Genomic DNA, 23847 nt, shown 5'->3' with positions numbered 1-23847 from the left:
TGTTCAGCATGCTGAGGGGTGTCTTTAGAGAGAGGAGACAAGTGGATGTTGAAGGATGAGCATCTCCCATGTGGGAAGTGGTGAGAGTCACTCGAGACAAAAAGAATTGTATGTATAAAGCAAGAATTCATGACAAGGCCTGTTATTTCCAGAGAAATGTGAGACATTAAACGTCTTAATAGGATAAATCTGTACATGAATTCGAATGGCAGGATATGAAGCTGGAAAAAATTCATTTGAGCCAAGTTATAAGGAGTCACATATGAGCCCAAGGAGTTTAAATATTATCAATAAGAAAGAATCCTCCCCTCCCCACACTTCCCCCTTCCCAGAGGGAGAGAAAAAAGAGAAGAGAAAGGAAATGGAAGAGATTTGAAGCAGGTCTTTGTGATGTTTATTTGTTTTATTTAATTGATTTAAGGAAGAGGTTTCTCACAATAAATGGAAGACATACGTTTTGGCAGGAGGGTCAGGTAGAGGGTTTCTCAATGGCTCAAAGAGGGAGCTCTTGCTAGAATACAAAAATGTAAGAGGCAGTGGAGAATTAAAGTGTTTCGTGAGTAGAATGGACAGGATATGTTTACGCATTGGATCTGGGGAGCAGAATTGTGTGGAAAACACAGAGGGTCTCTAAAATAGGAGACTGGTTAGAGATAGGCCATTACCTTGAATGGATCAGTGGGATGAACCTTGAGGAGACCAATCTGACATCTATTCTGTAGTAAAATGCATGGTGAATGCCACACTGGAGGCTAGATTTGCCTCCGTTCCTGACTCTAGGGCATAGCCCTGCCCCATACCAGAGTGGAGGCTCAAAGGCAAGGGTAACATGGTGCCTCAGGGCAAAAGGAAATTGTCTAGAAATCCTTGAGTGCCAGTTCTTTTTCTTTAGATTTCACAACGTGTTTTGCCCTGTAAAGAGGTCATGCTTTCCTAGGTTGGTCTTCCCAAGTGTATTTTCTTATGAACCAAAAGGTAGTCAACATCCTCTGCCTCATCCCCTCTCCTTGTTTCAAGTCTTGTCAGAAGACCTGCACTATTACTTAGAGAAAGATGTTGCATCAGTCTAAAGAATTGGCCGGGGTGGGGGGTGGGGGCGGGAGGAGGTGTCACTGTTTCTCATGTGTTTGTCTCAGGTGGAGGACTATATTTCACTCATTGCTCTAATTATCCTAATGTTTCATACTCATATTCATTTATGTTTGGAATGTTGACTGAATGCCTACTGTGTGTGAAGCATGTGCAAAGCTTCGGGGATGCACATGATAATGTTAAATACAGGCTGTGTTCTTAAAGGAGTGCAGTCTAAAATAGAGGACACATACACACACACACACACACACACACACACAAATTGGGAGTTTAAAAAAGTGCCATAGAATCTGGCAGAATGTGGGAGAAATTAATAATATATGCAGAACAAATGCAGAATATGGAGAGGGCTGTTGGGCAGGGAAGGCATCCTGAAAGAGTTGAACTTAGAAAGATGACAAGTCAATCATGTGGGGGTGGACTGGGGTGGAGGACAAGGCTGAGAAGAAGACTGCCTGACTTAGAGCCTTTAACAGGAAAGGCAGCACTTCATGATAAGGAGGATTTTATAAAAATTTAGGGGAAAAAAAAACTAGCATCATAATATTCTTGTAGAAAATTATGAATTATTTAGAACTATCTTTCACTATTTATAGAGATGGATGGCCCTTTGGCCCAACAATAATAAGTTTATAAATTTCTTCTGCGGTTCTTAGTGTCCTCATCAGAGATCAGTAGTGGTTTCCTCTGAGTTTGGGAACAACTATAAGGTGAGACATGTTCATATGCAAGTTACTCTGCTAAGGAGCAGATGAGAAGTTGGTAGGGCTTAAGTTCCACATTCCTTTCCCCCACCCCAACCAGCTTCAGACAATGTTTCTTAAAATCTTAATAAGTTAGGGAGATAATACTAGGGTTTTTGTCTTTTTAAGCAGTGAATAAAATTATTTTTGTAGAATAAGATTTTTTTTTTTTGGCAAAGCAGGTATTCAGGATTCACATCAAAAGCAACCAGAAACATTTTTCATGTTACCATTGCCTTCACACTGAACATAATTAAGTTTTATGCAGTATGTTTTATTATCTTGCTGTAATTCTTTACTTTTGGTGGCATTTTGCATTTATGTGCCTTTTACTATTTTACCCTTTACTGAGAACACACAGTGGAAAGCAAAGAGACTCAAGGTCTGGCCAATTAACTGTCATTATTCCAGAGATCACAGGATGTCAAGATTGGCAGGGAGCCTTCGGATTCTGTGGTCCAGTCAACCATCTAGATCTTAAACCTCTGTTGCAATTTGCAACAGAGGTTTAAGCCTGGAATCTGAAAAGATAAATACAGCCTCCTGGGGCTGTTTAGTACTTCCTTTTGTATATTCTTTGATTTTTTCATTTTACTCAGTATTATTGGTGATTCAAATACCATATGTATAATTCTCTTACCTCAAAATTTTAATTAAAAACCTCTTTTAATTATGTAATAAATGGAGGATCATTGGGAGTATATAAAGATACTCCTAAATGTAAAACATTCTTATACCTTAAATCCTTATTGTACAGACCACTTGGAAATGAGAGGTCTGAATTATCTAGGGGCACTAATCTGGGTAACTGAAAGTTATTGTAACTTTTATTTAGGAGTTTTTGTGAAGTAGATACTCTTACTTTTCTTCCTTGGTAAGTACAATGTAGGAACATAATTGAATCTTTCTTTGATAAGTGAGACACCTGCAAGGTCTCAGGGCTATCACTCAGAAAATCAATTCTTATTGTATAGCCTAAATACCCATAAAATAGAAAAGGTGACACTTATTTCATACTGGCCAAGTAAATAACCCAAAAATTATTTTTTTAAGTAAATCCACAGTAATACCTTTTATAATTTGCTTCTTTATAAAAACTTAATGCAGCAAAAATCCAGATAATTAATGGTTCTACTAAGTACAGTGAGTTGATGTTTAAAGTACCATCTCTTGCTTTACAGAGCAAAACAAATGTCTTTTATCTGAAAAAATAATATAGCTATGTGAATGTCATTATGTAGTGTATACAATAATTAAACCACATTAAGCAAATATATTAGCTTGCTGTGTTTTGATTCTTTCCTTTAAATACATGCCTGGTGTTACTTTAAAAATAAAGTGTAATTGAGACTTATTAAAACAGTTAAATCATCACTTGAGATTTTCAATGCCATTTAGGGAAAGATACAGAATTTTTAAAGCTGTATTCATAGGCTGAACAACTAAGTTTCCCACTGTATTCATAGGTTAAGCAACTAACTTTCCTGCTGTTTTTCTGTTTGCAATACAATACATTGTACCAGAACTGCCACTAATGAATAACATTTATTTCTTCAGGTAGTTAATCATTTAATAGACACGTTAAAATGCTCTGATGGAAGTTTAAGCTTTGTATTAGTTTGTTTGGAGGTTTCCCCTATTAAAAAAGTTTAGTATTGCCCATTTTTGAAGCTTAAATACCACGATAAGTCCTCTTAAATATATAAACAGATGAGACCTGAGAAATTAGCCTGCTGGGAACTCAGCTAGTGGTTTTTCTTTATTGTCAGAAAAATGAAGAATATGAACAGAAGACCCACGCATGCCTGCACACATGTGTACACACACACATGCATGGAGAGAGAGAGCAAGCACACACTCAGGATATGTTTTCAATTACTTTGAGAATGCAATGAAGATGATGTCACTTTTCAGCAGGGAGTATTTTTATCGTGCCTTTATTTATTACTTTATTTTATAGATTATCATTTTAACAACTTATCATAAAAAGAGATGCATTTTAAGGTATACACTGCATATTGAAAGTAATATAATATCTTGATAACTTTTAGTGTTTTCAATATATATATACTTTCCATGTCTAAATATACATGTGTCTGTATTTTCATTTTAAAGAAAGTTTGCTGCTATGATTTTGTACTTATGGTCCCTTCCAATGTCTTAAAAATATAAAAAATATTCTGATCTATGGGACGCCCAACTTGTTTATTGAAGGTTTGAAGATTACTTATAATTTGTGAGGGAAACATTTATAGATTAAATAAATTTAGTGTAACAAATTAAAAACAGGATAAAAACAATTTATAACTTTGTGGGTTGATAATTATTTTTCTTAACTTTCAGTGTACCTTAGATAAGGAATGTATTTATTTTCCTATTCCTGCTGTGAGAGCAGCCATATAACACAAAATAGTAGCAGAAATGATAATAGGGCCTTATGTTTTGAATTCAACTGTCACTGAGAAAAATTATTCAAACCACTTTTTATCATTTACTCATTTATAGTAACCTGTAATGAGCTCACCTCAAAAACACTGTCACGATAGTTTAGAAATACCAGTGGGATCTATTTATAAGTTCAAATACACTTTAATTGTTCTATCAATAATTTCCTTGTGGTTTCTATACTTTTCTGCTTTGTCCTTCCTGTATACTTAGTCCTAGTGAGAAACCAGTGGAAGTGTCTTGGCTTGGTCCAATTAGTTATAAAAAACATGTATTTGGAAAGTTACAGATTTGTTTAACTAGTTCAGTTTTCTGCCACTTGGAGATGAGCTCAGAAACATGTTAATAATTTCTCATAGTAAATATTTAATGACCACTTCCTATGAGCAAATCAGTGGACTAGTAGGGGTTTTGAGGACAGAAAAATGAATGGGAGTCACTTTCCTCCAAAGAACAAGATATCTACTAGGCCAGATAAGACTCAAGCACTTTGAATCATTTTATGTAACAGAAATTAGTAAGAGTCATGATAGCTGTATAAATAAAATGCTGTGCTTGCTCAGAGGAGATAGAGGTTACTTGTTTGGGTGAGGGGTGCAGGGAGTGAGTAGGACTATGCAGAAAGCTCACTGGTGAAAGTGCTACTGAGTTCAACCTGGAAGTATGATTTGGTCACAGCCATAGTTAAATTTTACCCCCTGGGTTTGGAGCAACAATCCTTTCCTTGATGTGTCATACCACACACTTGACTCCTTTCTCCTCTTACACACGTACATTTTACTGCTCATTTTGTTTCCTTGTAGATGCTATTATCAAATGGACACAGTAGAATAGTAGGGTTGGTACAGGGAAGGAATAATAGTCTAGCCTTCTCCCTGAACCCTAGCATTCACACAGGCACCCACACAGACAAACAGAATGCATGTCCATGTTTGTTTCTGTACAGAGCCTGGCTGGTTAAGCTAAGAGACAGTCTTTATCAGGATGAAAAGCCTATGCAGTGCCTGAATTGAAATCTTCATAGGTCTTGTTCTCAGTTCACCTTCATCTGCTTTAGAGTTAGTGAAGATTCCTTCAGGACTTTGACATTGCCTTTCCTATCAGTCTTAAATTGTTACTGTCTAGCCTGTGGAGATATTTTATTAGAAAATGTGTAGAGGCTGCATCAGGAATTTCCAAATGTCCTTGTAAGTGCTTTCAGTGTGAGTGTATATAATTAGTGAATATTATACTTTAATTTTTAAAAAGGTGTTGATAATACTATACATGTATGGATAATACAGGGCAAAACGTTCTGAAAGTAACCAGTTTTTGCATTGTCCACATATATTCACTTCTGACGCATGAGACATCTAACCCCAGGGCACAGAGTAATTAGCATGCAGTCCAAACAGGAAGGGTCTGAAGAGGCCTCCAGCCACCAGCCATGCCCCCACAAATGCCAGTAATGTGACAGGTCACTTCATTTACTGTGACACTTTGGGTCAGATAGAATGGATGTATGTTTCCTGATAGAAGAGAGGTATATTGGAAAGATCTCAAATAAATAAAGAAGCCCATTGTACCACAACATGGTCATTTTGATATTTTATGAATTATATGCTTGATAGGTGATGTTTCTACAACTGTCTTATAAAAGACAAAATGTCCAGGTTGTTTATGTAGCTTTCTCCATTCTAAACAGCAGCTGAGTTAATTGATCACCATGGTAATTAGCATGGCTAAAACCCATCTGTCTGTAGAATTTAATTGTATTCTAACCATGAAAATGAGAAAGCCTGATAAACAAAAGCTTCAATTGAAAAAAAAAAAAGCAAACAAAAGAGAAATCAACTCACCTATTTTGCTCAGATAAATTAAATTTAGCAGCCTAGATACAAGAATTCTTTCTTAGGCCATCTAAATGATATCAGGTCCAGAGAATTTTCCTCCTTATTATCAGAATGGTTTGTGAGTGTTAATGTCTCCTTGGGCTATCTCTCTATTCTGAGAGGCATGAAACTCCCAGGCTTGTCCTCTATTCCATTGTCATTTCCATTCCACTTATGAATATTCTGCTTCACTCAGCTCATAAAAAGTGCTTAACTGCTGATATGCTTTTGTTTACTCATATATTGGTAAAGTATTTCAGTGCTGCTAATTCACAGAACATGAATAATCTCTCTTTGGAGGCCTCCAAAGGACACGTACTAATCAGAGAAACCACATATCCTGGCTTTCAGAATAAGAGACCCAATTTCAGATGTTGAAGGGAAAGAAGATAGGATCATTGATTTTTTTTTTTCTTTACAAACTATAAATGAAATGGAACAGACATGTCTTTGGCAACCCTAACAAAACTTATTGAGTTTTGAGTCTTATTTTTCTGTATTTCCTTATTTTTCTACAAAACAACCTAAATTACTAGTAATCTTAAACAAAGACATGGTTTGGTTTCACGTTCTTACTTCAGTGTGTTTCATCTAGAATGTAGAATTGTGGTGAGCCCTTCATGCCTGTGACTAAGAGACACTAGACCAAATGTTAAGGATAACTCATAAATGACTGCTTCTACAACATAAAATATACTGGCATTAGATTGACATCAAAAAGTGGAGCCCCACTGAAGTCATGGTTTCTGATACTAAGATTGTGCTCTCAAACTATGTCTTTAGAGAAAAATTTAAACCAAACAGGATCATCAACTCCTGAACTTGCAGTAAGCCAGCCTAAATTAAAAAGCAGTGACAATTTCAGGTAGGAGGTATACTTTGTGTTTGTTGGGATGGATATGTAGCAAATTTATCTAGCAGTTAACCTCAGGTCTCTCTATCTTCTCTTTTGTAGTCCTAGGTAGATCATTCCTTTATGGTATTGAATTCTTCATCTAAAAGAGCTAGGATCATCCTAGATAAAATGTACCTCAATAAGAGAAAAATAATTTATCTTACAATAAAATAGGCTCTAGGTGAATCACTTCTTACAAAGAAGGCTGCAAGTTATTTCCTTTGAAAATATCAACTCATTGTGACTCTGTGACCAAAAAACAGCGACAAAATACAAACATCTTAAAAAAACTAGTATCAAACATTCAATCAAGTTATATTATTCTATCCTTGTATACAACAACAGTATTCAATATCTGCAGTAGTGGAAAAACAGTCACACATACACACACACATATACACACACTAGAACTGGGTTGGATACACAGATCAGTAAGACAAATCCTGTTGTGGCTCTGAAGTAAAAAAAAAAAGAGGGTTTATGTTCACTGGATTTGTCACATTATCTGAATGCCCTTAGACAAATCATACATTTCTCTGAGCCTCATTTTCCTCTTATATAAAATAGGGATAACGACAATGATCTCTTTTCCATAAGATTTTGCTGTGGGCTTAATGGATAGATAATTTGAATTTGTCCTGTAAATAGAAAAGCACTCTACCGAAGTTTTTTTCCCTCGATGAGTAGAAGCAATAATTAACAACCTGGAAAAGTTAAGAAGAGAGGTTAGAATTTATATATCCTGAAGGTGATATGCAGATTAATTTTTAAGCCCTCATTGACTAGGACTGGGTGCTTTCGTGCTTTTAGAGCTGTCCCTACTCTCTTCAACCTTGCACTCCAGGCTTCTCAGGGTAGTAGCAAGAGTCTGTCACTAATTTGTTTCAAAACCCCAAGAAGTATCCTTCAAAAGTTGAAAATAAATCCATTCAGAGTGTATTATCTCAACAACTTATTCAGTGTCCTTTTTAACCATAGAAGCCTGTGAGCTGTTCTTCAGTGTTGTTTTTAACCAAAGGAAGTAGACAACAAGGTTCTGTTTGTAAGGAGCTCACAGAATTATTGAGCAGAAAGAACATAATGAAAAGACAATCCATTCACCATAATTAAAAGTGTTGCAAAGTAAGTCAAGTTAGTAGACAACCAAATTGTTGAGGTTGATGCCAAAAATATAAGTATGGTCTTTCCCATAAATTATGGTTTGGAATCATTATGGACGGTCATGTGTTAGATGGAACAATGAGAGAACCTCATTCCACATACCTTCCTCAAAGTTCTTTTTTTTTTTTTAACCAAATCCTCAGAGCAAGTTACAGAGCTGAGCAAATCAACACTCAAGAAACTCTTTCTTGAAGTAAAACCTACATACAGAAAAGTGCATGAATCACATACACACAGCTCAAAAAATGTTTCTAACAAAACAAACACACATATGAATCCAGCACCCAGTTTAAGAAAGAGAATTAACACTTTTGGTCACTTCCAGCCTCCACTTAGTCCCAAAAGCAACCACTATCCTGACTTTTAACAACATTGATTCATTTTACCTGTTTTTGTTTCTTGCGTAAATAGACTCATACAGTAAGTACTCTTGTGTGTGGCTTCTTTTACTCAACAATATGCTTGTGACATCTATCCATAGTGTTATATGTAGATGTAACAGAGTCATTTGTACTGGACAGTAGGGGACTCCTCGGGACAATTGGTAACAGCCATCTAGAAGTCCCCTTGAAGAACTGATATTTTGATGGTGGTCATTGATCCTGTGGCCATGGAACAGCAGATGCAACCTCTCAGAGCAGGACCTTCGAACCTTTGTGATGGTGCACCTCATTAGTTAAAAAGAATCAACAAGAAACTTTGATCACATTCTCAACATGTGTATATTTATAAACTATATATAGTACTGTATAACATTATAAAATACAAAAAGGATAGATATTTTAAATGGATCGGTTAAATACTACTTTTTGTCTACCCTCACCAATGCATCTGGAGGTGCAAGAACCTTACTTTTGAGACCATCAGAAAAAGCAATTAAGACTCTGATGCTCTGGATGTATGCCCAAGGAGCAGGCTTCCTTTCAGGGTGGCATAGGTTAGGATCAAAACAGGAAGGCAAGTAACTAAAGAAAGCCTACCCTTAAGAGGTACTGCAGAGAACCATGCATGTAATGGCACTTCATGGGCTGAGAACACAGTGTCACAGCCACAGCCACTGAGTCAGGAGCAGCTGGAACACAACTCTGCCTGCCCTAGCTTTCCCACCTCTCGTACTGGCTTCAGGGGCAAAAATGCAAAGGGCGCTTGAGGGACTCTGTTGAGAGTCCATGTGGGAACTGACAGTTAGATGATGAAGATGTGCCCAAAAGAAAAGAGGGAGATAAGGAAGGCAGATTCAGAATGTCTTTACCTTTGCTGCCCAGTGGCTGAAAAAGTTTATCTGTGCTTTAGAAAGACAGTACTGCTGAATAAACAAAGCTGTGATTTTGTTATGCTTGTACTTTTGAAGCAGGTACTGTTGCTGCCCCAGCTTATCTCCCTGAGCCCAGGCTTGTGTTCCTGTAAATGCTGACAGCTTCCCATTACCAGAGCCCTTGTGTCTTAGTTTCTATGTCTCTGGGGAGCTTGCTCAGACCTCCTCAGCTTGGAAGTGCTGGGGCTCTAATGTCTCCAGAAACAACTCTCAAGCAGCAAAAGATGGGATTTGGTGGATAAATGCCCCAGCTTCTCCATCTTTCTGTGGGGCAATTCTGAAGTCCACTCCACACGGTGCCTCAGAGGTGTTGAACTGCAATGGCCCACGGCAATGCTGTGTTCACTATGTTTTCTCCCTGCCTTGTCTCAGTTTATCCACTTCTCACTTGTGCATCCTGGAATGCCCTCCCAAAGACTGTCTGTACCCACATCCTTGTCTCAGTGTTAACGTCTGAGGAGAAACAACCGTAAATGAATTTGGGCGGGCAGGGGTGGTGGTGGTTACATATTTATCTATTGTGTTGGGTGCGGGTTTTCTTCAGTCGTTTCTTCCAGATTCTCAAACAATTCATTTACATTTTACAAAAAGATAAACATGACGGGTTTACACCTCACATCATCTGGTCAAAATCTTGATGCCTGGTTCTGGGTTCAATGTGGGTGTGTAGCTTTCACTAATTCTATCTACTCTGTAACAGTGTTCTCAATTGTTGCTCTAAATTGGCTGATTCCTATTCGAAAGTGCTCTGTCAATTAAGCTCACGGTTTTATGTATTCGGTAATTACAATATATAATAAAATGTAGACAGTTTGACATAAGTCTTAAGGGCATGGACTTTGGATGTACTGAGATTCAATTCCCCCACTTTGACACTTTTAGTTCTGTGCATAAATTTCTTTATGTTTTAAACGAGTCTCAGTGTTGATATCCCATTTTCTTTATGTTTTAAACAAGAGTCTCAGTGTTGATATCCCATTGACCCCTGAGAAGTCCACCTGGCGTTAGTTTGTGGGCTTGTTTTTAAGCATCAATCATGTTATGATACTTGATTAAGGATGTGTTCCATATTCTGCCCACAACTTCTTGAGATCAGTTCTTCAGTAGAGGTTATACCGATTTGACACTTATGTGTGCAAATTGTAATTTGTATGCACATTTTTTACAGAGGCCTTATGTGTATCTCTCATTGTTTTGACAATATTAGCAAACATTAGAGAGACACAGACTTAAGTATCAGTTATTTGTTTGCAATTCATGAGACATTGTGGTTCTTTGAAGAAAATTCATATTCTCTGACCAATTTGTTTTACATTTGAAATATGGTTAGAATAGCAACGTTATAGGTAATGATTAAACATCTTGTTTCATTTTTCTTTATGTCATGTCATCATGTTCAAATGTATTCTTAAGCATATACTTGGAGATGTTTTGATTTAGCTATTTTATCATCTAAATTTATAGTCCAAGATGAAAACTCCTTCTTGACACTAAATGCCAAATTATGTGCTTTGTGAGATGTTTTTGTTCACAAGAGTCACAAAGGAAGTACCTCTTAACTCAAGTGATTTTTATTCCTCATAGCCTTAGTTAATATTACACTATCACACATATGTTCAAGTTTATAAGAGGTTGTCAAAAGCAAAGATGTTGAAGATACGTTTGGGATCATATTAACATTAATCAGAGTGTCCCAAGTTTGTACACCTTTTTTCCTTAGATTAGCAATATTTGTATATTAAAATATGGCCAATGTTAGAGACACAAGTTGTGATAATTTCTCTCTGAGTATGGCTTTTAGACATAATAGGGAAATCATAGGGAATTTCTGCAGTAAATGTGTAAATTGTAATGAACATTTTGCCAACCTATAAAATTCCATTTGAGTGTCCATGGTGGCTATAATACTAGCTCATTTTTGAAAGAGAAATGCTGAGCATGTGTTTAGCAAATCTCCTGATCATGTTTACATAATCTTTAGTGTATGACTACATAATGTGTTTCAAGGAAAAGATATGTGACATTTCTTAACAGTGGATTGTCTTTACATGATGTTAAGATAAGACATTAGGAGAAATTGTGAAATTTACCAAGAATGGATCAATAGTGTGCATTTTTATGAAAAAAACAGAACTATTGATACAAGTTAGTGCCATCTTTTTCCCCTTGTACTCAAAATCAACACTTCTTAAATATTGCCCAGTAGGTAGGAGCATTTCTAGAATGATTATATAAGTCTGTCTTAGGTGAGTTGAGTGAGATGGAAGAAACTTTGCCTTAACTGCAAAAGGATGGTTGAATATTTTGAGATCAAGATCTTCCTGAAAAGACAGGATGCTGTTTGAAATGCATTGGAGCAAAGAAGTTTGTAGTTCAGAAAGATGTAAATAAAACACTGCTCAGAAGACATTTTGTTGCTTATCTTGCAGCTGCTATTTACTCAAGATTCTGGTTATTTAATTATACTTTGTTCCAGCAGATATTCAAGGTCATAGTTGCAGCAGATTTTTAATTATATACAGAGCTATACAAAGTGGAACATTTCACCCTGGGGAGCCCCCCAGAATGGCTATAGCCACTTTATTAAGTGAGCTGCTGCAGTTTGCTATGGTTGCTAAATCAAAGGTTTGTGTATGTTTTGTTTCTTCGGGCAACAGTTGTTCCATAGTTTTCATTTTTGACTAACTGGGAGCACAAACAAATAAACCTTTGAAGAAATAAAAACAGGTTTTACATTTTTATATAGTTATTACCCAAATAGTATCGAATAGTATACAGGAAACTTTAACAACAGCAAAAATGGCCTGTAAGTTTAGTGTGTGTATACAGACCTAAATTTAATTAATATTTGTTAAGGTTCCGATATATACACTAAGTTGTGGCTTCACTGTAAAAACAGAAACCAAGATAAAATATTGTTTCATTTTTTTATAATCTTAAGGTCATATTTTTCTTTCCTCATGGTGTGGTTGGAACCAAGTATTTTGGAAACTGACCTAGGGAATTGGAGGGGTAAAGTCCATTCTTAGTGCTACAGAAAGTATATGTTACACTCTAAATAATATTTTTGAAAGCATTTTCTATAAGCAATCCTGTTTGTCCAGTCTACTCACAGAAGCTATGTAAATTAATGCGGTTGTCTCTCTGAGCTGTTGAGTCCAACTATGAATTTTGGACATGGGATCCATTAAGTTAGAACTTGAAAGGAAAATACAAAGAATAGTAGGAAATCAGTTGAATCTGCTACTTTAGCATGACTATTTTAAGAAAGCAAACTGAAGACTATAACTTTATATATGTCTATTATTAGATTAAAATTCCTCTTCTCTAGTAAATGGTTAAAGTCTTTTATATCTCAGTTCAAAACATTCTTCTTTCATTAACAGATTTCTGGTCTCTGGGTATTACATTCTGTTTTTGTTCCTTGCAACATTAACTTGGGAAGAAAATAAGGAAGACTGGTCCTTCCTTGTATAAGAGCCCTGATGGGGATACTCCGAACTTGTGAAATCAGGAATTTTCAACATCTGCTGAATGTGCTACTTATAAACATAGTTATTAATACCTTTTCTACCATGCCTGTAGCCAGGGTGTGAGTGTACCCTTTCCAACACTATTCATCTCAGCAACCCCCCTCCACCTTGACTCTTAAAAGTTTCCTTTTGTATATAAATTAAGTAGTTATTTGCAGAATTAGCTGTGTAACAACCATCCCAAAGCTCAGTGGCCAAAAACAAAACTTATTTATTCTCACTCATGTATCTGGGGTCAGATGGAGTTTGACATACACAGACTAGGCTTGTATGGTGTTACCTCCTACGTTCAGGTTGGATCCACATCTGCTCCGTGTGTCTCTCATCCTTGTTAGCCTAATAGGTTAACCAGTACATGTGCTGCTTATGGAAATAGCAGAAGCAGAGGATGGTTGAATAGAAACACAGGATGACTCCTAAGGCCTAGGCTCAGAACTGACACACCAGTACTATATATATTATAGCCTAATATAATATTAGGCTAGATATGAATTCTCCTGTCTCAATCAAGTCATATTCCCAAGTGCAGTATCAATGGGGGAGGAAAATGAAGTGGTTGACTCTAGAGGGACTACAGGAAAGTCACATGGCAAAAAATGAGGAAACTATGGAAGGATGAATAACTGTAACAGTAATGAAGTCTATCATAGTATACACTTAAGAATTGGCCCCAGGGCCCTTTTCTCTCTCAAAACAATGCTGTATGAGGAAGCTTTAGAATATTCCACCTAATTAGGCTAGTGATTCTGTAGGTCAGACTTCAGAGAATCAATCCATTTATAGTTTTCCCTAGACCAGTGCAGCCCAAATGTGATGTGTGGACCCGTTGCCATTCCCATGAACCCTTTGTTCTTAGTCCACAATAAGATAAGGAATTTGTACCAAATGTAAATTAACTATGACCCTGAATGTATTGGTTAGTTTGCTAAAATTGTTTTTTATAGCAAGAAATTTTTGACAAAGGAAGCAGTATGTTGATTTTCAACCCAGCAGGCTCTTCATCACACAGCAGACAAGCACTTTGAATAGCATTGCCCTAGAACTTGTCTAGTAAGTTCATAGATCATACACAATCTCCAGAACTGAAGTTAAAACATAATGAGATCAATAACTTTATATTGGCATTAATGGTCCTATCTTTTTGAAACTATTCCATTAGTAGTACTGATGCATGCAGGGAATAATATAATATTAGGCTAGATGTGAAACCTGGCAGTTATGTAAAGGCATAAGAAAAAGGGAGTATAAAATATGACCATATCCTAAGCTCAGTACTCTTAAAATATAGTCATTTTCCTAGATCTAAATAGAAAAATATGTTTTCCATTGCCTTTTTCAACATAGTCTAGAAACATTTGTTGTGTTCCCTGACATTGTACAAGGTAAGTACTAAAATACAGCTGTGATACAATAAAATACTTACTGCTATTATTAATATTTATGTGCTTTGTCATGTCTATTATCTCATTCTTATTAGACTGAAACATTTTTCCAGTTTTTATTTTCATTTAGGAGCTATCAATAAATTATTTGTAATGTCTTTGGGAGATTAAATGGATAAAATCAGGTCATACTTAATGGGGTTTATATTTTCAGTATTATGTCAACAGCCACAGTTATCTCAGATTTATTAGAAAAAAATTAAGGAAATAGCTCTGGGGCCTAACATTTCTAGAAATTGTGTCAAGGAGGGCCAAATTTAAAATATTAAGTGTATATCTCCATCTCTACATTCTATTAAATATGTTACTTCTTCTGTTTGAAACAATAAATTGGGCTAAGCCTCACCATCCTCCGAACTCCTAAAATGTTTGCTGCGTAGAATTCGTTATTTACTCCTTTGTGTTATTTTTCTGTGTGCCTGTTTAGCTAAACGACACCTCTAATTTCTGCTTTAGATTTTATAAAGCATTTCCACGTGTCTTTTTTGCTTATTTATTTGTTTGTTTTTGGTCCTTGGAGTCCTGTGGACAAGTTAATGTCCTCACTGTTTTGCAGATGAAGAAACTGTCACTGAGATTAGGTGATCTTCCCAAAGACACACAGGTAGAAAGCAGTACAGAACAGTCCATTCAAACATACTTATTTTTAAGAAAGCTTATTCACCTTAGCCCTTTTACAATAGAGGTGGCAAATATAATATGTGTGTATGACCATTTATCCCCCTTCCACACTCAGGGTAGGTGCTAATAATTATATATGGTAGTCTTTCCCCTAGAACATGTCTGCAGTCTTCTCAATGCACTACTCCAGGAAAAATCTCATAATTTTTTGGAGTTGACATTCAGGATTAAATGTGTTTGATTTTCTATCTATATATCTTGCTTTGTTAGGATTTATGTCTTTTGTGTTTATGCCCTATAATATCTACTATTGTACTTTGCACAGGATAATAAAGACTAAACCAATATTGTTAATAATTTATGGTTAAATGGATATAAGTCATAATGTGGTAGAATTGGTTTACTGTAAGGAAGAATTTTTCCCTTATTATCATTGAATAATTTATTTCTAGATATTACTCAGCCTCATCTTGTGCCAGGCACTGTGTTACGCATTTGAGACTCAAGGATTAATTTATTCACTGGGGCATGAAAGGGAGGCAGAAAAGGACATACCATAGCAGGCAGAATGTTCAAGGGCCAGGGGCCCAATGGTGGGTTATAAACATGGCTGAATGTAGTTCACCCCTGAGGACTGGGGGCCACCTGGACACCTCCTGGATTGCTATTCACAAAGAAACGGGTCTCACATGCATTGGCCAGACCCCAAAAAGACATCTTAGTTTACAAAAGCAGTCTAGCAGGAATACATGTCATAAGTTTGACTGCAGGGATTGTGAATTCTGGTTTCAAAACTGCAAATGAAACCTACTCAGTCAACGAATGGATTGATTGCTTGACTTCTCCTATACTGCTTCCTCATATGTAAATGCACAGAAATATCTTGCTTTAAGAATACTCTGAATTTCATTCATTCAAAAAATATTTATTGAAAGCCTCCTATTGGCTCCCATTATGTCCTGATGTAACAATGAACAAGACCCAGTCGTTATTTTCCAGAAGCTTTCGTTCTGGGAAATGGAGGACAGGAAACGAATGAGTATTTTAGGCAAAGGCAATAAAGCAGTGCATGCTAAGTTTTGTGTCACAATGCCTGACCCAAGAAATTCTGATTCCCTACCCCCTTTCCCACTTATCATATCATCATGAGGTACCCTGTTTATTTTTTTTTTTAATTTAAAAATCTCTCTGTTCCATAATTACTAGTGAGAATAGCAATTGTCACTGTACTAGTTTTCAAATCTTTCTACAGGTATAAATGACAGATGCACCTGTACAAAATGGCCCATCAGAAGATGCCAGGGATCCTGTCTATAACACCCATAACAATTAAATATTGTGCACTTACTTTCTGTAAGGCTCTCATGGGTGTAGCTATGTAAGACTTCAGCTCTTCTTCACAAAAGTTAGTATCCTGAAATACATAATAAGATAAAGATGTACGCAATGTCAGCTGAATAAGTCTTTGTAAGACATATGTCAGGCATCCACAAAAAATCCTGTAGGTGAGAGAAAAAATCAAAACTTCCAAACTTCAGTTACTGTTTATAGAATACTTTTGTATTTAAGCATTTGGGGTTTATGAAAATTCCTAATTTTAAGAACTATATATTTTATAATGGAGGGTGTGAGGCATTGGACAGGACAATGATGAAGGCTATATTGAATGCTAGACTGGAAACTTGAACTGGAGAAAGCAGGAGATGAGGGCTAACGTTTGACTACGTGGACCGAGACTCAGCTTCCGGTGGATAGAAGTCAATCTTACTACCTATCTGATGTCCTTAGTACTTGTTTCTATATAATGAATAATAAAACAGACAGGAAAAACACCCAAGGAATGTTAACAGATTGTTTTAAGGCAAGAGAGATTTCTGAGGGCTAAAAAAGTCACAGATTTCCTTACAGAATTCACTTTAATACGACCAATATCTCTTGAGTGGCATTCCATACCCAGTGAGGAAGGAAAGATTTTTCTACTAATGTCTCTTCCAGTAAACAGATTATAAACACAGTTTTCAAAGCAGGAACTGTGTCATATTAATTTTTTCATTCCAACAGTGGTTATGGTGCCCTGCCCACGATGATGTAGCATGCACTCATGAAGTATTGGTTGAATGTGTTTTTCAAGTTGCCTTTTATTCCTTGATAAAAACACAGACAAACATGCTAGTTCTTAAATCACTGCCATTAGTGGCCACTCCAACTGCTTTCCTGCCTCTTTTTTCTTACAGAACCATGATGGGTGGACATGGGCTTGAGGGGAGGCTCAGCTGCCCCCAACCCAGGGAGTATGTTGTATGAGTATGAGCCAGTCATGGTAACTCCATTCCCCTTACCGGGACTGGAGTAGACTTGCAAACATGCCCAGTGAGACAGAGGGAGTGCCTGCTTGGGATGGGCATGGGGGTTCCAGAAAGATTTCTGATTTCTTAAAAAGAGATGCATGTGGGGAAAAGCCCTTTCTTTGGCCTCTGAATCCTACCCTGTGAGGAGGAGAGAGCTGGAAGAGAACATTTTAAGGAGAACAGCCAACACACCAAGGATGGCAGGAGAGAAAAGTAGAAGCCCATGACTATGTTGCAAAGCCTTGAATTAACCAACCCTGAATATGTTCTAACTCTACATTGCCTATGTGACATGACACATTTTATTAAATCATTTTTCAGTTTGTTCATCTGTTAATTGCAGCCTAAATTAGCCTATAATAAGATCAGTGGATTGATTAAACACATGGTGCTGTGCAAATAAAGTAAAAGACCTCTCCCTGTGTGCAGTCTCAGAAGGATTCATTCAGCAAATATTTCTTCAGAGCTTACTAATCTTCAAAAGTTGATAGATTGAGAGAGAATGTGTTTCTATGGAGGCTTTGGACTCTGTAGCACAAACATGACATGGATAGTAAAAACCAGTTGGTATTCAGTGTATTTTCCATGCAAGCTCTTTATATGCATGAAAGGATTGTCTTTGAGTCCCTTTTTTAAACCAAAAGTGAAAATAGAAATAGCCAAATTGGACAGCCATGCAAAATTCTCACATGATATCACAATTTTGTGAAACACGCCATCCTAATGGTTTAATGAATACTAATACTCTGGTACTTTTTAATTTATTCAGTTTTTGCACTTCCTAAGCCCCTATTTTATTTTAAATATATCCCTAGGTCTAATGTAGAGATGTTAGAAAGTCATGCTTTCGAATTTACTATTTTATTTAAGGAAAATGTTAAATAGATAATTTTCCTACATGCACAGGTGCTTTAAAATGCTTTTTAAAAAAATATTCCAGATGCAAAGGCAATGCTGTTTTTACCTTTCTTTTTTATCTTGAAATACTGAAAGAGATGACCCGTAGTTCTTCCTGCCTCTGAAATTGGTATTTTCTAACTTAAAATGTAGCTTTGTTCACACCTGAGACCCCTGGAGAATAAACAAAATCTGCATTTCTTTTTCAAGCAGTATCCTGCCAATCTAAGAAGAAAATAGAACCTTGTTTCAGTCGCTGGATTCTAATAGCATGGTATCTGTAGCAATATCACAGAAGATTAGTAACTCTAGCTCAATTTAAAAGTTAGCATTGTGAAACACACATTGAGTGTGTTTCAGAATAAAATCTAGTAAGATTTAAAAGCAGTTATTCATAATTTATGAATAAAATAACAGTCCAGAGCAACAGACAGACTGGCAAGAAGGACTTAAGTTGATGGGAGAAGAACGTTGTTCTATCTTTTCTCTTCCTTTGCAAAAACAGTAGTAACAGAAGAACCTATATATTGCCCGTTCTGCCTAGTGGAATCATCTTAGTGTGAAAACATCATACTTAGGGTTCCACTGTCTAAATGCAGCTCCTGATTCCCATCAGGCATTCTTTAAGATCTCAGTCAGTGCTTGTAGAGTGGAGGACCACTTTGGGTCTTGTCCCAGAAAATAACGTCAGATTTCTTTTCTGCTAGACATGTGAGAGATTTTCCAATTATTATTAATATGTGGGTTCCCAGGGAAGCCAGAGAGATGCTGGTATATCACTAGTTATTTTTTCCCATATAGTCTTCTAGTTTTCTAGCATAAACTGGAGTAGGACCCTGAAGATGCCTATTTGGGTTCACAGATAGATTCCTTTTTAGCAATTTATATAAACACAATTCCATCATTCTCAATATTCATTAAATGCTAGTATGGTTTGTCCTTTATTAAAGCCCACACCTTTTCTTCTATCTCATCCGAAAAAGAAAAGAAAAATTAGATTACCACAGGAGTGGTCCAACCAGAAAGCAAGCTTGACTTATATTGACATATGTTTTGTAAGCCAAGGGTATATTGCAAGCATTTTTTTATTGAGAAATAATCGATGTATAGCATTATATTAGTTTCAGGTCTACAACATATTGATTCAATATTTGTATCTATTGCAAAATGGCCACCACCATGTCTCGTTAACATCCATCACCACACATAGTTACAACATTTTTTTCTTGTGAGGAGAACTTTTAATACCTACTCTCTTAGCAACTTTCAAATATACAAGTATTATTAATTATAGTCACCATGCTGTACATTACATCCTCAGGATTTACTTATTTTATAACTGGAAGTTTGTACCTCTGGACCACCTTCACAGATTTTGCAAGCATTTTTAATAATCTCTAAAGGATAATATGTATTAAAATATTTATAAGTTCCTAATTTGACAGGCTGACTCCATTATATACAGCAGGGGTCCCCAAGTCCCAGGCTGCGGACCTCTATCCGGGCCTCCGGCTGTTAGGAACTGGGCCACACAGAAGGAGGGGAGCAGCAGGCGAGCAAAGCTTCATCTGCCCCCACGAATTGCTCCCCATCCCTCGCATTACCGTCTGAACCACCACCCAACCCCCCGTCCGTTGAAAAAACTGTCTTCTCTGAAACCGGTCCCTGGTGCCAAAAATGTTGGGGACCGCTAATGTACAGTATATATATTTCCAAACATATGATTATATCTTGTTAAACATAGTTATTTACTATTATTTTTTTAATTGAAGTATAATTGACCTACAACACTTAGTTCCTGGCGCACAACATAGTGATCTGATATTCCTGTACATTACGAAGTGATCACCATTATCATTTTGTACTGTCTGTCAAGTCACCATACAAAGTCATTACAATATTATTGATTATATTCCATGCTCTACATTTCTGCTCCATGATGCATTTACTTTGTAACTGTAAGTTTGTACCTCTTAATCTCCCCCAGGTATTTTATTCATTCCCCCTACCCCTTGTTGTTAAATTTTTGCTTTACAGTTATGGTTATAGAGAGTAAGAAGGGTAATCTTATTTGAGATGGGAAATGTTCTCCTCTGAAGTATCATCTATCAGCTCATACAATTTATTTATTCATTTATTTAGTCCTGTGGCAAACACTTAAGTTATCTGCTAAATATTAGGAACTGTGTATGGTGCTAGCACCAGAGAGAAGCTTGCCTATGGTGGTGACCAGCACCAGAATAAGTGGATGTATAAAGTATTGAAATGAGAAGGAGAAGAAGATCCACTGAATATTAACCTCATTTGTTCAGTTCTCCCCTCTTGATCCGCTTTACTGGTTACAGAAATCTGACTGTCTACTACTTAGAGTAGGTGATGCAATTAAAATAAGTCATGATGTCATAAATAAAGAATAAAATAAAATTTACCTCTGCTACATATAAGCAAGTGACTTTCTGTTTTGGAGTAAGTGGTAATAATGAGGACTAATGTATAAGGTTCCCTTGACTTTTAAACAGGCTAATAAACATTAAGCACTATTGTAATGCCTGGGACATATTTAGTAAATACTAGCTTTTGTGAAGAATATTATTGTAACCTCACATTCATCAGTATTCTGAAGAATATGTAAATGATTTGCTACATAACTGTAATTTGCCCAGAGATTTCTTTGCTCCCAAACACGTAAACTACGCAATTTTCCTATGTTACTTCCAAGCAAATATTCATTCAACAAGTATTTATCAGATACCCACTGTGAATAATAATACTATCCAGAAATTTATAATCTTGTTGAACAAGCAAGAGAAAGCTAAATACAAAGTAACAAAGAGACATAGAATATGATTCAGTGTTAAAATCATTGATATAAGCAAGGGATGCCATTCTGTCTCTATGTCTCTTGGCCTATACTAGACATTGTTAATCATTTCCATTTTTCCCCATTTAATATAGAAACAAGTTCAGAACCCTTTTTAAGATAGTACTGCAGGAAGCCATTACCTTTGAGTTTACCTACTGGGTAAACTATTTGCCATCTCTAACAAGACAAGTTTTAAAGAAAATCAAGAACACTTACTCAAATATCTTTTCTGGCACCTCAGCACAATTTTTCTGCCCCTGTAGTCATAAAGTCTTCATCCATGAATCTTCTGCCCTTATTTTTCTCTCCAGACCATGTTTCCCACCATCATTGAAATGTTTTATAGTAAAATAACAATGAGGTGCTATTTAGTGTATGGATAGATCACGCTGCCAGTTGGAAAACAAGATGAGTCAAGCCATCACTTCAGTATGTGGGAAGCAAGTAAACCACTGCAGTGGCCACCAACACTGTTCATCAGTTTCCAGTTCTCCCTTTCTTCCAGTTACCCACTCTGCTAGAATTAAAGTTCTGGCCATGTGATTAGCTTTGGCCAGTGAAACGTAAACAGAAGTATTTTTAAAACTGATGGGCAATTCTTCATCTTCTGATTTCCCTCTGCCATGACTGTTAATTTTACAATAACGATGCCTCATTAGCTCAGGTCCCAGAGTGAGAAAACAAGAGGCAGAGCCCCATCAATCCAAATTGGACATACAGTGTGAGTAGGAAATAAAATTGTATTATTAAAACCACTGAGACTTATGCCAGCATGATTTCACCTCTCATGACTAATACTACTCTATGACTGTGCATAGTTCAGGCGAAGAATCCATGGAGGAGGCTCACCAGACCAGGTAACAATATTGAAGAGACTTGATAGCATGAGATTTGATGAGGAAACAAAAAGTCTCATCTCATTCTAAAATGCTGTCCATTGTAAAACACAACACTGATTTACTAATAGCTTTTGTGGGGAAAAGAGATCCACATGGAATGTACACAAAACTCTTTTTTAAAAAAAAATAATAGCATGAATTTAGCCATTAAAGTAAAAGGCTGCTTTTTATTATCTCAGTGAAAATCCAAGTACAAGGCTTTTTGAATTGTCTCAAAAGTCTTCAAATTACTTGGCCTTCAGTATTGACACATAGTTTCAAGGTAACATCACCTTTTTTGTAACCTCTGTGTGTGTGTGTGTGTGTGTGTGAGAGAGAGAGAGAGAGAGAGAGAGAGAGAGAGAGAGCTTGATGTGCTTAGCTTAGCACTTTTAGGGCCCAAAAGAATTTTAAAGAACATTGAAGAATACTGGGCATTCATATGCATTTTCTGTTTAATTAATTGTTGTATCATTTTTGATTGAAGTGAGTTATATATTAAACAACTATCTTGAAAGTCATTGGCTTTTGACATATAGATGTTTATCACCATCACAGTACATGAATTGTTTGCATTAATATCTAATAGCTTTGACAATTCTTTGATCTATTCTGAGATATGTAGTCATTTCTACTGCCTTTATTTTTTCTGTCTGAGGTGGGAAGGGAATTTGTTTCCTTGAATCTCAATGACAAATCAAAATTCAACTTTACTTACTTGTGTGCATCTTAGCTTTGGTCCTATAAAGCACTTGATTATTTCTTTACAAGAAAATGAGGTTGAGATACCATTCCTCCATTTTTTATTGTATTTATATTTATCACCTTTTTTCTTACTCATTTATATGCACAAAAACTATTTTTTATTTTAGTGCTGCATCATAGTGCAACTTTTATAAAGGCATTTTAAATGACAATAAGATATCCAAATATAAGCTATAATTAATCTCTACATATAGTGCTACTAGTGAAAATATCTGAGGTTGAAATTAGATGAACAGTTGTCTCCTGAGCATTGCTAGATTTGCACACACAATTGCTGTGACAGCTGTGTCCCAATTTGCTCTACTTTCTAACAGCTGGACAGTCACTTTCAATAGTAATCATAGGGTATTTCTCCATTTTGAAATATTAATATGTGAAAAAAATGTTCTGGAATTCAGTGAAATCTGGTAATGAAAAATGACTGAATCTATAAATAGCACTAAAGCCATATAGGTTAATAAACATTTAAGTACAATTATAGATATACATAATTTGTTTATATGTATATATGAGGTATAACTAATATACATGTTAAATAATATGTTTATTTATATTTTAATAATAAATATAAATTTGTATGTATGTATGTATGTGTGTGTGTGTATATACACCACAAATAATAAACCATGTGATTCTTATATTAACTCCCAGTTAGTTTTCTCTTAGGAATTGATGAGCCCTTTAGTCAGATGTGATTAACAAAATGTTTTGTCTTTGCCACATGAATCAAGTTTTTAAACATTAGGGTATTTCAGGGTCAGCTTCTGTTTCACACTGTTCAATTCCATGTCAGCTTTGTTGGACTGATTACATCTTCCAGAAACTTACCCTGTAAAATAATTTCAGAGAATTCTCACTCTTTGAGAATAATGAAAGTTCATACTTTAAGTAGCTTTCCTTGACAGTGTTTCTAAGAATGTTGGTTTTCCTATATTAAGTGTTTTCTAGAAAAAATACTAAATCTACTGCTTTCTGAGA

The 23847-nt window shown here is 36.1% G+C and overlaps 1 protein-coding gene across 4 annotated transcripts in view; it reads left to right on the top strand.

The window, feature by feature from the left end:
- PDGFD (platelet derived growth factor D) overlaps positions 1 to 23847 on the top strand; it is a 237040-nt gene that overhangs the window by 129305 nt on the left and 83888 nt on the right. The window lies entirely within an intron of this gene.

The sequence above is a fragment of the Mesoplodon densirostris genome, chromosome 7, assembly GCF_025265405.1.
Source record: "Mesoplodon densirostris isolate mMesDen1 chromosome 7, mMesDen1 primary haplotype, whole genome shotgun sequence".
Lineage (NCBI taxonomy): Eukaryota > Metazoa > Chordata > Mammalia > Artiodactyla > Ziphiidae > Mesoplodon > Mesoplodon densirostris.
Note: the sequence above shows the minus strand (reverse complement) of the source record. Positions and strands in the feature narration are given on the sequence as shown.